General features: G+C 47.2%; 1 long non-coding RNA gene across 1 annotated transcript; it reads right to left on the bottom strand.

The window, feature by feature from the left end:
* Window positions 1–1,834: 1,834 nt before the first annotated feature.
* Window positions 1,835–14,125, bottom strand: LOC309646783. Its single transcript, XR_014255578.1, has 2 exons — window positions 11,837–14,125; window positions 1,835–11,270 (listed from the first exon to the last, which is right to left on the bottom strand). It is a non-coding gene; the product is annotated as an uncharacterized lncRNA (long non-coding RNA).
* Between the last annotated feature and the right edge of the window lie 283 nt (window positions 14,126–14,408).

The raw sequence follows: 14,408 nt of genomic DNA, 5'->3' as shown, positions 1-14,408 counted from the left end.
CAAGCTCCAGTCTTGGCCTCACCCGCAGAGGTCCATTCTCTCCATGCCCGTCCTGTTCACCCCACAGGCTCCCAGGCTGTTTTTTCCCAGGTCCATCATCAGACACTTATGGGGCACCTAGGTGCCCCTAGGAGGTGGGCACTGGTCCCCTAATCCCCAAGCAGGGGGAACTTGGCCCAGAAATAACACCTCTACCAGCAGGGGGGCCTTGACCTGGGAGTGTTACGGGATGGATGGGTTGGGGTGGGGGGCACCTCCTGCATTGCTCCAGGAGAAAGGGTAGCAATGGGCAGGTATCATCAGGTTTGTAGTTATGGTGGGAAGGTAAGGTCTTGGCTCCTGTGTTTTCAAGGAAGTAGAGGCAAGGCCAGCAGTTGCAGATGCGGAGGGAGAGGTGGTGGGAGGTTTGGAAAGAACAGAGTGTGGAAGGGTTGACTTGGATGCACAGGTGTGTCCCGTCGGCTTGGGCAGCATGGGGTGCCCACCCTCACTTCAGAGACCCTGCGAAGCAGCTGGCACTGCTGCCCTGCAGAGGCGTCTGTCACACCCTCCTCTCCACTTCAGCCCCTCCCCCAAGGCAACACCCCAGTGGGATGCAGCTTGGATGGCAGTCCTGCCCTGCCATCCTCCAGCTCCCCGCCTCGGTCTCTGCCTGACGAGACCTCTCACTTTCTCACTGTAAGGCAACTCCTCTGGCTGCATGTTCCTCTTCATCCAGCCTGGATTTGATGATTCCTTTTTTCAGTAAGTACATGCTGGACACTTGCTCTGTGCCATTCACAGGGGGGATACAGCAGGAAACAAGACAGACAAAAATGCCTGCTGTCGAGGAGTTTGCATTCCACGGGGGGAGAGAAAATTGTCTAACGGTTATGATTGCTGTGACGAGAAGTAAAGCAGGAAATGGGGTCTGGGTGTTTTGAGGGTCTCAGTCTTAAATGGGGGCAGAGAAGGCCTCAGTGAGACGTCCTGTGAGCTATGACCTGCAGCAAGTGAGAGAATGACCCAGGAAGGTGGGTTAGGGTTTGGGTTGGCAGCAGCAGGGGGCCTGTGGGCCAGGAGCGCAGTGACGAAGGGAGAGCAGACAGGTGAGATCGTGGGCGGGCCCCACAGGCCTGCAGCTTCTACTCTGGGTGGAATGGCAAGATATGGAGGGCTTGGACCTGACATGCATCTCAGGAGGACTGTGCTGTGTGGAGAAGAGGCTGGTGGGGCGAGCGTGTGCTACTCTCTCTTTCACTGCCTTCTCAGCTCCTTTTCCCCTTCCCGGCCTCCACACTGCTAGTGAATCCCGAGGCCGAGGCCCAGGCGAGCGACAGCTGCCACCTCTGGGAGACAAAAGGTCCACAGAAAGGGGCTCCTCTGCTCCCTCAGCCCTGCAGGCAGCTGGGGAGAATTCACCTGATTTTGTGCCGTCTGCAGCCTGAGAAATTTTAATTTCAGGACGTCATGTTTTGAAAGAGGAATGGTCTTGAAAAGCAAATGTCCGTCAACCACAGCCTGTGTCTTTCCTTTGACTTTCACGGTGTCCTTGGAAGTGTATTCCTTGGGAAGTAAGGGCTGAGTCCGTGAGATCCATAGATAAAGTCTCTGACCTCGGGCCTGGGTGCCTCCGGGTGGCCAGAGCCTGGCCGCAGCCCCAGGGAGTGTCTCCGAAGGGGTACACATCGGTGCCCCTGGGAGAGTAACAGCCATAATTTCAAATATACCTTCCCCAATTTGACTTTTTAAATTTAAAATCAACATCATTGTAGAAAATGCAAATGTTGAAAAGGGGGGAGAAAAGGGAACACTCTTGCACTATACTCCAATTAAAAAAATTATTTTTTAAAAAAAGAAAAGAAAAGGGGGAAAGATATCATACATAATTCCACCACTTAACTCATTCTCTAGGGACAGCAGTGCAGGGCTGAGACTTGGTCTGAGCAAGAAGCAGAGACGGGGAGCACAGCCACTGTCCAGAGAGCTACCTGGACTCCTCAAGCGGTGAGGTGAGCAGTGAGTTTCAGGTGGACAACATACTGATTCACAATTGTTAAAGGTTATACTCCATTTATAGTTATTATAAAATATTTGCTGTATTCCTTGTGTTGTACAGTAGATCCTTGCAGCTCATTTTATACCTAATAGTTTGCACCTCTTACTTCCCTACCCCTATACTACTCCTCCCTCCTTCCCTCTCCCCACTGGTAACCACTAGTTTGTTCTCGACATCTGTGAGTCTGCTTCTTTTTTGTTATGTTCACTAGTTTGTTGTATTTTTGTAGATTCCACACATAAGTGATATCGTACAGTCTTTGTGTCTGACTTATTTCACTTAGCATGACGCCCTCCGAGTCCATCCATGTTGTTGCAAATGGCAATTTTTCATTCTTGTGTATGGCTGAGTCGTATTCCATTGTATATACAGGCCCATTTTTCTGGGGTCTGGCTGTTGACAGTGTTCAAGCCTCACCCCTCCTCCCCCAACCCCTGTGCCACACATGGGAAAGCCCGGGCGCCCCTCCCTCAGGGCCAGCAGAAGGTTCAAACGACCCAGGCACCTGCTGGAACATGGGGGAGGGGGCTTCCCCAGCCCCACCCCAACCACAACGAGCACCCAGGCCGGTCTCCTTTGCCCGCGCTCTCAGACCACTTTGGACCTTCTTGGGAGCCCTGCCCTGCTGACCTCAGTTAGGTAAGTGGTGAGCCTTTTCCTACACTTGTGGTGTGTGTGGCATCATCAGTCTTCGTATCAAACCACATCTTCGGTGGGGGGTGCCCACCCACCTCTCCAGGGGACCACGAACGTTGGGACCGGCACTTGAGCAGGAAGCCCACGCGGTGACGTCACCCGGGAGCCTCTGCTCTTGCTCTGCTACTAACCAGCCCGCTGGCTGCAGGCCGGCATCACTCAGCTGTGCTGCACGTGTTGCATTGTTGAATCCAGTGGAGCCTTGTAGAGTTAGCGGACCAAAATCAGCAGTTTTCCTCATACTTCATTGGTGTTCAGGGACAAGAGTATGGAATGGGGACCCTCCTTAAAGTGGCCTTGGGTTGTGTGTCGGATCCCAGACCTACCTCTATTTGAGAACAAAGCTGCAACTGACTAGGCTCAGGGGAGAGACTATGCCCCATGCAAGATACGCATCCATTGGGTGGTGACTCATGGAAGAGCATAGGTGAGGCTGAGGTCCACACTCCAGAGCAGCTCACCAGGACCCTTAAATGCTGCCACTGCTGCTGCTTCAGCCAGCATCTGTGTCACAGTGAAAATCCTCACGCTCAGCGTTCTAGAGAAAATACTCCTGGCACAGCCAAGGGATTCATTCAAATCCAAATTAAGCCTAGGGTCCTTAACCCATATCAAGCAACCATTGCCATGGGGAAGCACTTGACCTGATACTGACTGAAGTCTCCCTGGAGGAAGAAATTTATCAATGTGAGTGCAATAGAGAGGACCCCCTTGAAGTATATCCAGACCACACACACCCCCAAAAGAGAAATTGTGGACAAAGAAATTCACAATTTGACCCAACTTGACATTCAGAATTTACTAAAAGAACTTATATAACAAAGAGACAAAAGGCTTTTGCGTCTTTACGACATGGGTGCTGAATTTACACCTGCTGAAACGCACCAGTTGACAGACCTTCATGGACTTGATACTGGGTGTCAATTTTCAGTTATACCTGGGGATCCCACCAAATTTATACAAGGGCCCCTACAATCGTAACAGTCACTGAATACAAAATAGAGGACAAATAGGTATGTCTCACCCTAACCATCAGAAGTACTGCCTTGCCTAAATTCGTCGTAATCATAGCACCCACTGCCCTAGAGTATTCCATAGTGAGCATGGATGCTCTGACCCAACGAGTAATACAAAGTGGCTTGAAACATGGGACCCAGTTAAAATTACTGACTTCATCCAATCAGCAACTGCTAAGTATTTTGCTATTATCGATTTGGCTAATATGTTCTGTTCTGGGCCTATTTCAATAGCCCCTCAGCCAGTTTGCCTTCACCTCTGAAAGGACACAGTACACCTTTTCTAGGATCCTCATAGGTACCTTGGCAGATGAGGTATCAGCTGCGTGCACCTTTCTTCAGGAGCACAGGTGTGACATTACATCGATGACATTCTCCTCCAAGGAGAGCCATGTGGCCTCCATCCATTTGTCATTCACTCAGGACGTAGAAGCACAAAGGGCCTCACCAGAAAGGAACACAGTGCAAGGTCCTGCCACCTCCGCTCAGTTCCTGGAAATGATTGGTTAACCAAGGGCTGCTCCATCCCTGAGACTGTCAAGAAACAGCCACGGACCCTCTCACCAACAACATCTTTCAGGTCTTCTGGGAGTTCTGGAGGCAACATGTCCCTCAGTTACAAATTTTACTTAATCCCATTTATCCTAGTACTTGCAAATGGGCCCACCTTGAATGGAGCTCCTTCCAACAAAATGTTCTAGAATTTGTGCGATACCTCAGGCATGCCCATTAGTGTCCCCACCAAGACTCCTCCATGGAAGGGGCTTCAGCCCCTCCTTCTATGCCTCCTGGAGTCTCCAGACCATTCATGATGGCTCTAAGTTGTCCAAGGGCTTCTGATGCAAGAAACTGCCCTCTTTGCCCCCGTATAATATGCCATTAGAGCTGCAATTTCTGGCCACTAACTGGATCCTCCCGAGCCTGTGACCCTCTGTACCCAGGTACTCATTATGCTCTGGGTCATAGAAGCAGCACCCAACAAGCTCAGCAGGGCTGCTGAGGCCGCCTTGGTACAGGATGGAGCCAAACCTGGGCCCTCTGGCATACTCCACCTGTAAGAGGGATGGCCTCACCTGTCCTCGGTCCCTTTCCAGATGCCAGGCTGCTGGAACCCTGCCTACCTAGGGAGCCCCCTGGGATGAACTGGGTGAACAGCAGTGGGAATTCAAAAACTATAGGAACAGAAGTGCCAACCATCATGGGAGACGGAGTTCAGAGGGGAGCTGCTCCTCATTTCTTAACCAGGACGATGCTGATACAGGACCAGACCAGAGGGTCAGCATGACTGGGCAAACTTCAGGCAGTTTTCTTAGCACCCAATGGCCTGGCTAACAAATGGCCCCATCTTCACATTTTTACAAACTTGTGCTATTGCCTAAGAGTTGCGCCCTATGGTGTAAAAACTCCAGCAATCTCTTGCCTCACAGATACCCCAAAATATCAATCAAGGTCACTAGATGTCTCTACCTATGCTCAGGCCACAGTACAAGGCCTCACCAGGATGCCCTCATCCCCTCTGGAGTCCCAGGTTTTACTGAGAGTGGCCGAGGCCCTCATGTCACTTCTCTTAAAGAAGGCATGCCCCCTACCAGCCTCAGGCTGCAGTCTTATTTAAACAAGCTCTGATTCAATCGAGTGAAACATGGTGTGTCTCTGTCATCAAACAACAAGGTGAGTTGTGACTAGCAGTTTGGCTCCGTTGTTTGATGTTTGCTGACAGCTTTGAGACCTCATCCTCCTCATTCCGTGCCCACATCTGGACAAGCTGAAAAGAGAGCCAGGTGCTCTGTCCTCTGACGCCAGCGGGAGACTGAAAGCACGCAGGCCTTCACCTATGTTTGGGGACCCTCCCACCAGCCATATCTGCTGACCTCAGCAAAGACCTAGACCGGTGACCCTTCTTGCTCTCTCAAACCATCTCAGACCTGTTTGAGAGGCCTTCCCTACTCTCCTCAGAGACCTCCATTATGTAAGTAGTAAATCTTTTCATGCCTTAAAAAAAAAGAAAAAAATAGAAGCCACCCCTTGGCCCCCACATCTTCCACTCTGCTCTTCGGCTTACGGACATCAGCAAATTCCGCTGTACTGTGACTTCTCTGGAAGTTCCCCTCAACTTCTTGTTCTACTGAAGCCTGGCTACCCTGACTGCACAGGTCCCCTGAAGCCCTCTCCCTGCCTCACATGCCACTGGAAATAGAGATCAGGAGGATGTTCTCCCGGCTCCTTATTTCCACCTCCAGACATTTCTCCTTCCAACCAACAATGCCAGCTCCTTAGAGAACAACAGAAAAAGCAGCCCTAACAGCTGGTAGCTGGCCTGGTACCACCTGTGCCACAATCTCCACGTGCTTGGCAGAGCCCTGGGAGACCTCCTCCATGGATCCCACAGCCCGTGCCCCACAGGTGATGGGTATGGGGGGAAGAGAGAATCTCCCTCAACACCCACGGGCCCTCCACACAAGGAGAAGCAGAGAGACTGGAGCACGATGTCTGAGAGCAGGAGCGGGGTCCACAGCCATCCCAGAGCTTCCACGGATCTGGAGCCAACACCAAGTCTGAGGGGGGAACAGGGCCTCGCCGGCTGAGGACAGTGCAGGCCACGCCAGGGCAGCTGTGGCAGCAGGAGAGTCCCAGCTGGACCACTCACCTGGGACTTGGCAGACAAGAGCCAGACAATCAGCACTGGTCCCTGGGCTTCCTTGGAAGTAACACAAAGGCGTGGGGGGCGGCCTGGCTCCCAAGTACCCCATGTGGCTTATTCTGTGTGCAGGGTCTTCTTCTGTGCCCATGGGCCAGGCTGTGAGCCTTTCCAGACGTTAGAACACACATTGACTGGGCAGACAATTCCCATCTGGAAATTTGATATGAGAGAAAGGTGGCATCTCAAATCCAGGGGAAAAGACCAACCTCATAATATGTAGTAATGGGACAACAAGATGGCCATTTAGAAAAAAGATAAAATTAGACTTATTCTTCACATCACTGAGCAGAATAAAGTCCAAATGGAACAGAGGTTTAAATGTAAAGAAACAAGTACTGGATGAAAACATGAATGGATTCCTCTAGAATGAGGAAGTTAGGGAAATAGTACTATAACTTGAAATCAAGAAACAATAAGGGAAAACATGATAAATTTGACTACATAGAAATAAATTTTTGCATGACCGAAACCTGTATAATCAAAGTAAAAAGAAATATGGCAAATTGGAGGAAGTGTTTACAACTTATGTTATACATAGCACATATAAAATTAAGATATAAAAGGTTATTTAAAATTAGGGTTTCATTTTCAACAAAGGGTGCTGGAATTATTGATTAACCATATACCAACAAAATGAATCTCAATCCTTACCCCACACCATATATAAAAATTAAAATGTATCATCAACGAAAATGTAAAGAAACTTCTAAAAGAAAACATAGGAGAAAAACTTACTGACCTTCACTTTAGTGATAATTTATTAAATAGGACATAAAAGGCAGAAACTTTCAAGGAAGGAAATCAGTGAATAGGACCTCGTCAAAATTTAAAACGTTTGCTCCTCAAAACTAAATGAAATGAAAAGGCAAAGCATAAACTGGGAGAAAATATTTGCAAAACATATATCCGAAAAAAGACTTGTACCCCATCCTATAAAGAAGCCCTACAACTCAATTAGAAGACAACCCAACAACAACAACAAAAAAGGCAAAAGACTTGAACAGACACTTCACCAAAGAATATACACAGGGACTTCCCTGGTGACGCAGTGGTTAAGAATCCGCCTGCCAATGCAGGGGACACAGGTTCCAGCCCTGGTCTGGGAAGATCCACATGCTGTGGAGCAACTAAGCCCGTGCGCCACAACTACTGAACCTGCGCTCTAGAGCCCACAAGCCACAACTACTGAGCCTGCGTGCCACAATTACTGAAGCCCGCACGCCTAGTGCCCATGCTCCACAACAACAGAAGCCACCACAATGAGAAGCCTGCGCATTGCAACAAAGAGTAGCCCCCGCTCGCTGCAACTAGAGAAAGCCTGCATGCAGCAACGAAGACCCAAGGTAGCCAAAAATAAATTAATTAATTTTAAAAAAAAGAATATATACAGATGGCAAATAAACACAAGAATAAATATCCAACAACATTAAGCATTAGAGCAATGCAAATTAAAACCACAGTGAGTCACCACTCTATACCCACTAGAATGGCTGATTTGGGAAACAACTGACTATACCAAATGTGAGCAGTATGTGAGGCAACATCACATCTGCTGGGGGATGTAAAGTGGTTAAAAACACTTTGGAAAGAGGTTGGCAGTTCCTTAAAAAGGTAAACATATATCTATCATGTCACCCAGCCATGCCCCTCTAGATATTTACCCTAGAGAAAGGGAAACACAGGTCCACACAAAGACACATACACAAATGTTTGAAACAGTTTAAGCTGCAATAGCCAAACACTGAAAACAACCCTGTGTCTATTACAGGTAAATTTATACATCACAGTGGATAAATACATTGTGATACATTCTTACAATGGAATGCTACCCCCCACACTCAAAAGGGACAAACTATTGATACATGCAGCTATCTGAATAAATCTCAAAATAAATACGCTGAGTGAAAGAAACCAGGCCCAGGACTTCCCTGGTGGCGCAGTGGTTAAGACTCCACGCTCTCAATGCAGGGGTCCCAGGTTCGATCCCTGGTCAGGGAACTAGATCCCACACGCATGCTGCAACTAAGAGTTCACATGCAGCAACTAAGGAACTGGCAAGCTGCAACTAAGAACCCCGCCAGCCGCAACTAAGGAGCACACATGCTACAACTAAGGAGCTGGCGAGCCGCCAAAAAAAAAAAAGAAAGAAAAGAAAAGCCAGGCCCACTCACCCACAAAATAATAACTCCTCTAGGACCCCATGTATATAAGACTACAGAGAATGCAAACTAAGCTAGAGGGACAGTAGATCCCTTGCCAGCGATGGGGAAGGGAATGCATTTAAGGTTGATGGAGATATGTTCATTGTCTCAACTGCAGGGATGGTTTCACAGGCATATATTTATGTCAAATTGAACAATTAAAATATGTGCAATTTATACCTCAATAAAACCTTTAAAAAAGACACAGCAGTCAAATATTTTTAAAAATCAATGTACTATCAGCCTTATAGTGTATTTCCCACTAAGAAATTTCCATTTCTCTTCTCTGAACAGGGTATTTCTAAGTATCCTAAGTTGTACACGTTAAGTATGTTGAGGATGAATTGAATGATGAAAGTTAATGAAATCAGGTTAACAGAATATAAGTTAAAGGTGATTTTGAAGACTAACCTTTACAACCATCTCTCTGGTATCAAATTGATTGATTGATTATAGCTTGTCAGGTTGCATCAAAAAAGACTGTAAGGGCTTTTTTTTTTTTTTCTTTTGCAATTTTTAACCTTAAACAAGTGATAATTTTGTGTTAAAAACAGAGTTTTTAAAAATCTGCAACTTATGTCACAAAGGGTTAATATAATAGTGCTTCTAAAAATCAGAGGGAAGAGACCAACAAGCAAGCTCACGGACAAGTAAGTGAAAGTGGCACTTAAACATATGAAAAGATGCTCAACTTCACCCCCAAGAAAGATGCAAAAGGAAACCACACCACGATGCCATTTCTTGCTTGGCAGAATTGACAAAATACCAAATATTTGACAACATCCTTGGTTCACAAGGCTGTGAGGAAACATCACCAGTGGAAATGCAAGATCCTACAACCCTGTGGAAGGGAGCTGGGCAACGTACAGCAAAAACAGATTACAAATGTCCACTTCTAGGAATCTACCCTAAAGGTAAACTGGCAAAACTATGAAAAGAGCCATATAAATCTACTCATTACAGCATTAATTTTAATGGTATCAGACGTCCAGTCATAGCAGACTGGCTGAATACACTATGGCCCCTTCACAAGAGAGGCGAATGCAGCTGCTAAAAGGAGAAAGGGACATCCCTAGACACTGCTGAGGAGAGATCGTCAGGACACTGAAGGGAAAAACGCCAAAATGCAAGGCAATTGGGACAGAACTGCTGTTCAATGAAGTTCACTCAGATTTTTCAAAATGGAAGGAGAAACCATAGCATTGATAAATGGCTATCAATAGGGTGAGGGCAGTACGAGGTTGATGGGAACAGGGAGAGAAGCAAGACTTCTGACTGTACTTTGTTTTGTAAACTTGACTTTGGAACCATATAAGTTTTACATAATCATAAAACAAAATTATATCAAAATTTGAAAAATGTAACTTTAGAAAGCAAAACCAAAATGAAACAAGTGAACTAGTATAGAGTTAGGGTCTTAACCCCACAGAAACAAAATTTTTCAATTTACTTTGAAGCAGAGTAATATCCCAAATGGGATATATCCTAACAACAAGAATAACTGCAAAAAAAATCTAGACTATTTTCAATAATCATACTGTTAATAATATTGACATTGTTATTCTGAAACCATTACATATAAATGATAAAGTAAATAAGTAATTGTGTTTAGATAATTAGGATCCAGGATTTTCAATATAGGAGAAACAGATACAAATGTAAAACCAGGCCTCTGGTGGGTGAGTAGAGGCTGGGGCGGGGTCTTCCAAGCTGCCTCCATCCTGGCCTGGTGTTGAGTTGCGGGGTTCAGCGTGCAGGTGCCGGGTGCTTTCTGATCCTGGTCTCCACGGCTTCATAGCAGATCCTGTCCTGCGATCAGGGCCCATGGGTAACCTGAGCCAAGATGGCAGTGAGCGCAGCCTATATTAAAAAATAATAATAAAATAAATAAATAGAAGAAGTTAAACCCACCTAGTTCTAAATTTGAATTTGAAATATCACTGAATTCACGATTCTTTTTTTTTTTTTTTTTTTTTACATTTAAAGTTATGTATTCTAGCTCTGTCCTCTGAAAAGACCTAGAAGTAATCTCCAGCCTGGTGGCAATGAGCATCCCTAGAGCCCCACCCACCCGACCCCCACGGCCTCCAAACACCATTTCCCACTCAGGTGGACTAGGGCTCCTTGAAAAAAAGACAGATTCCAGCCTGAGGATCCAGGGGTGTGGGAGCTGAGCCTAGGACATCTTGTCATATCAGAAATCTAGGAAGAAATCAGTGAGCAAGGGGCTTGCGTCAAAAAGACTCAGGGCCAACTTGAAGAGGTTCGCACTGACCAAAGATGGGAGGATATGAGTATTAATTTTCAAAACTGTAATGAATTAAAACACATTAAATATATTAAAATTTTTGCATTCAAATAATATAGAAAAAAAAGTACCTACTTGGTCAGCTCTGGAGAATGCTAGAAAACCAAATCATTATTCTGAAAGTTAGTAAATAAAGGCAATAATTAAGCACTTAACTTGCCTTTTCTCTATGGAGCATATTTCAAGGCAACCAAACACTTGATATGGGGAAGTTTGTCTTTACAGAACTGTTCCCACAAATGCAGAAGGGATACCAATAGGAGAATGTCACCGTCTTGCAAACTCCGAGCGAACTGCACCCAGGCAATGACTGTCAGTGGAAATACAAGCGCCCATGTGTGAGTATTCTTGCCCCCGCCAACCTGAATCCAATTAGTCTCTATAAGTTTGCAAGAACGTCTAAGGACAGAGGGCACCACGAGAATCCGAATGGCAAAATCCCAAGTGTGAAAAACTCCACCGAACACATGACCTGATTTTAATAAATAGATTTCAAAGAGGAAAAAAAGAAGTGGGAGGAGGCTATAGATTAAGAGACTCTACAGCCTGTCGACCAAGTGCACTGTGCATTTGTGTACCTGGTTTGGATCCTGATTCACACAAACCGGTTATAAGAAATGAAAACAATGTCTGAGACAAATGGGAGAATTTGGACACTGGATATTTGATAACAGGGGATAATGGTTGCTATTTAGGTATGATAATGGCTTCATAATTACCTTTTCTAAGGGCCCTAATTTTTCAGAGACAGATATGGAAATGATGGGATGGGAAGGAGACAACTGGGTAAAGAATAGGTGAGAAGAGATTGGCTGTGGGTCAACCACTTGTTCAACTGTGTAGTGGACATGCGGTTTCATTATACACTTTCCTTACCTTTGTGTGTCTCTGAAATGTTCCAGAATAAGAAGCTAAAAGGAAAAAAGAAAGAGTGAGGGGGAAAGTGGGTCCCTGCAGAGGGGCTCCTGTCCCCCTCGCCTGCTTCCTAGCAGCCTCACCAGCTGAAGTCATCTAATTTGCATGTTGATGGTGTTTCCCCACCCGGATGTGAGCTCCAGAAGGAAGGAGCTCTCTGCTTTGCCTGCTGCGGATAAAGGAAATTGGGAGACTGGAAGCCTCTGAGTAGCGAGTCACCTCCTCCTGGACAACACGTGTGAACTGTGGAGGGCCCCGTCTCCTCACACCCTCCTGACATCCAGCAAAGGACCCGGATGAGACATACAGGGGTCGTTTCCCAAGCGCAGTCAGACCTGTGGGTCAGTTCCCAGGAGTTGCTGGAGGAGAAGAAGTGTCCCTTTGTGACGTAAATCGGTATGGCTGGGCTGGTGTGGTGGTGTCTGAGGGTGTTTGCTTATCAGTGTCATTCATCCCTCCATTCACTCATTGCCAGGCCCTCTTCCAGGTACTTGGGACACGCCAGTTCACAAAATGAGTAGAATGCCTGTAGCACTGACGTGCCAGAGGGGTAAGTGGGAAAGGGGCTCAAAAGAGATTTAATTTGCATTTCCCCGATTATGAATGATTTTTTTTATTTTTGGCCACGCTGCACAGCATGTGGGATCTTAATTCTCAATTTATTTTAACAAATAGGAGAGTATGTGTTCATGCACACATGTGCATGTGTTGTTTTTAAGTATACTTTATGAGGGTTCACTCAGAGAGGCAGAACCACTAGGAGACAGAAATTATACAAACAATAAAAAATTATATAAAAAATATGTATGTTACAGGGATTACGCCTCACGCAATTGTGGGACGTAATCAAGCAATTCCTATCGGCTCTTGTATTTGCGTCTGATGCTGGAGCAAGACAGGGTTGGAAAGGGAAGATGGATGTAAAGTGGGGAAACCAAGCACAAGCTGGGACCTGTGGTCATGAGCTGGAGCCTCTAAGGACAGACAGAAAAGCCTTTGTTTTCTTTGATGATGTGGGTGTCCTGCAGAAGGAAGGTGGAGCAGGTGTAGGCCTGTTGCTATCTTGTGCCACCCAGTGAGCCGGGGACATTGTGAGTGGCAGTGGCACCCGCGTGGACCTTTCATAGCTCACACCACCTCTGGACACCCTCTGTAATTCACATATTGATTGTGTACTGCCTGCTTTCCCCACTCACAGGTAAGGTCCACAAGAACAGGGACTTATTGGGAATGTTGCTTGTCTTATTCATTCATGTAGCCCGGCACTTAGAACAGTGCCTAGCATGCAACAGGCACTCAATAAATACCATGCTTGTGAAACACAGAGACACAAGTGGCAGAGCTAGACACACACACAAACGCTAGTTGTTGAATTGCTAAAAAAAAAAAAAAAAAAAAAAAAAGTAGTAGCAAAATATTAGCTGTTGAATATAAGGGAAAGGTATGCAATGTATTCATTGTATTATTCTTTCAACCTTTATGAACATTTTTAAAATAAGTTGTGGAGGAGACAAAGCAGGGTGTGCTGAGAAGGTCCTCGAAGCATCAGTTGGGACTGATTGCTGGGATAGAGCTCACTCTCTGTTGTTAAAAGGTAAACTGAAGCATATTAAAATTTTTGAAGAGCTTACTTGAGCAAACATAGAACAGAATCGGGTAGCGCCAAACCGAAAGAGGTTAGGAGCTCCTCTACCAACAGGAGCTAGGGAAGAGGTTTTTATAAAGAGGCAGAAGCAAAGCAAGGAAGTTGACGGGCCATAACTTAAGCAGTCGCCTTATTTGGAAAGCCTTGCTGGGGGCTCCTTAAGTAGCTACCAAGGCAGCAGAGCCACTGCAGCCTTATGGCCTCCTTGTTTAATTACGTTAACACTGGCAACTGGCCAAAACCACCTGGGACGGTGCAATAGTAGAGCCAAATCGGACGACCTTGGTCCTGGCTTCAGTCCCTTGGCAGAGGGGACTCTGCTCACAGGGGTGTGCGTGCTAGGCGAGTTCCCCGTGGGAAGGTGACCTCACTCTCCGCGGAGTGGGAACCCTGCCCCTGATGCCGGTGCCTGCTACCCAGAGAATTACTGCCACATCCTCCCCCACTTCCAGCCTGGGGCCTCTCCCCAGACCACTTCTCCTGCCCCGCAGTCGGGGCACCGGCTCTGCCTGGCCAGTCCTCCCAGACTGCCGAGCTCTTCCCTAGGCCCAGCCAACGTGCCACTTGGAAGGACACCAGCCCGCCCTTGGGGGGCCAGAGAGTGCGGTAGGAAGCAGCGATGACCACCTCTTCCTTCCGCCCGCGCTAGTCCTCCACGTCGGCCACAGCGTCCTCCTCGGACGCTCCAGCCCCGGACCGCGCACCGCCCCGAAGTGCGCAAACACCAGCGCAGGGGTATGGGGAGGCGGTCGCCGCCACACATGACGACCACCGCCAGCCCGTGCCAGGCCCCGCCTCGGCGGGGTGACACCGGCTGAAGCAGGGCGGGGACCGGCCAGGGTGGGGCTGGGGCGGCCACTACGGCCTACAGGGCCAGCAGTTGGGGGG

This window comes from Balaenoptera physalus (genome assembly GCF_965194825.1).
Source record: "Balaenoptera physalus genome assembly, chromosome: 17".
NCBI lineage: Eukaryota > Metazoa > Chordata > Mammalia > Artiodactyla > Balaenopteridae > Balaenoptera > Balaenoptera physalus.
The sequence above is the reverse complement of the archived record's forward strand: the minus strand, read 5'-3'. Positions and strand labels throughout refer to the sequence as shown.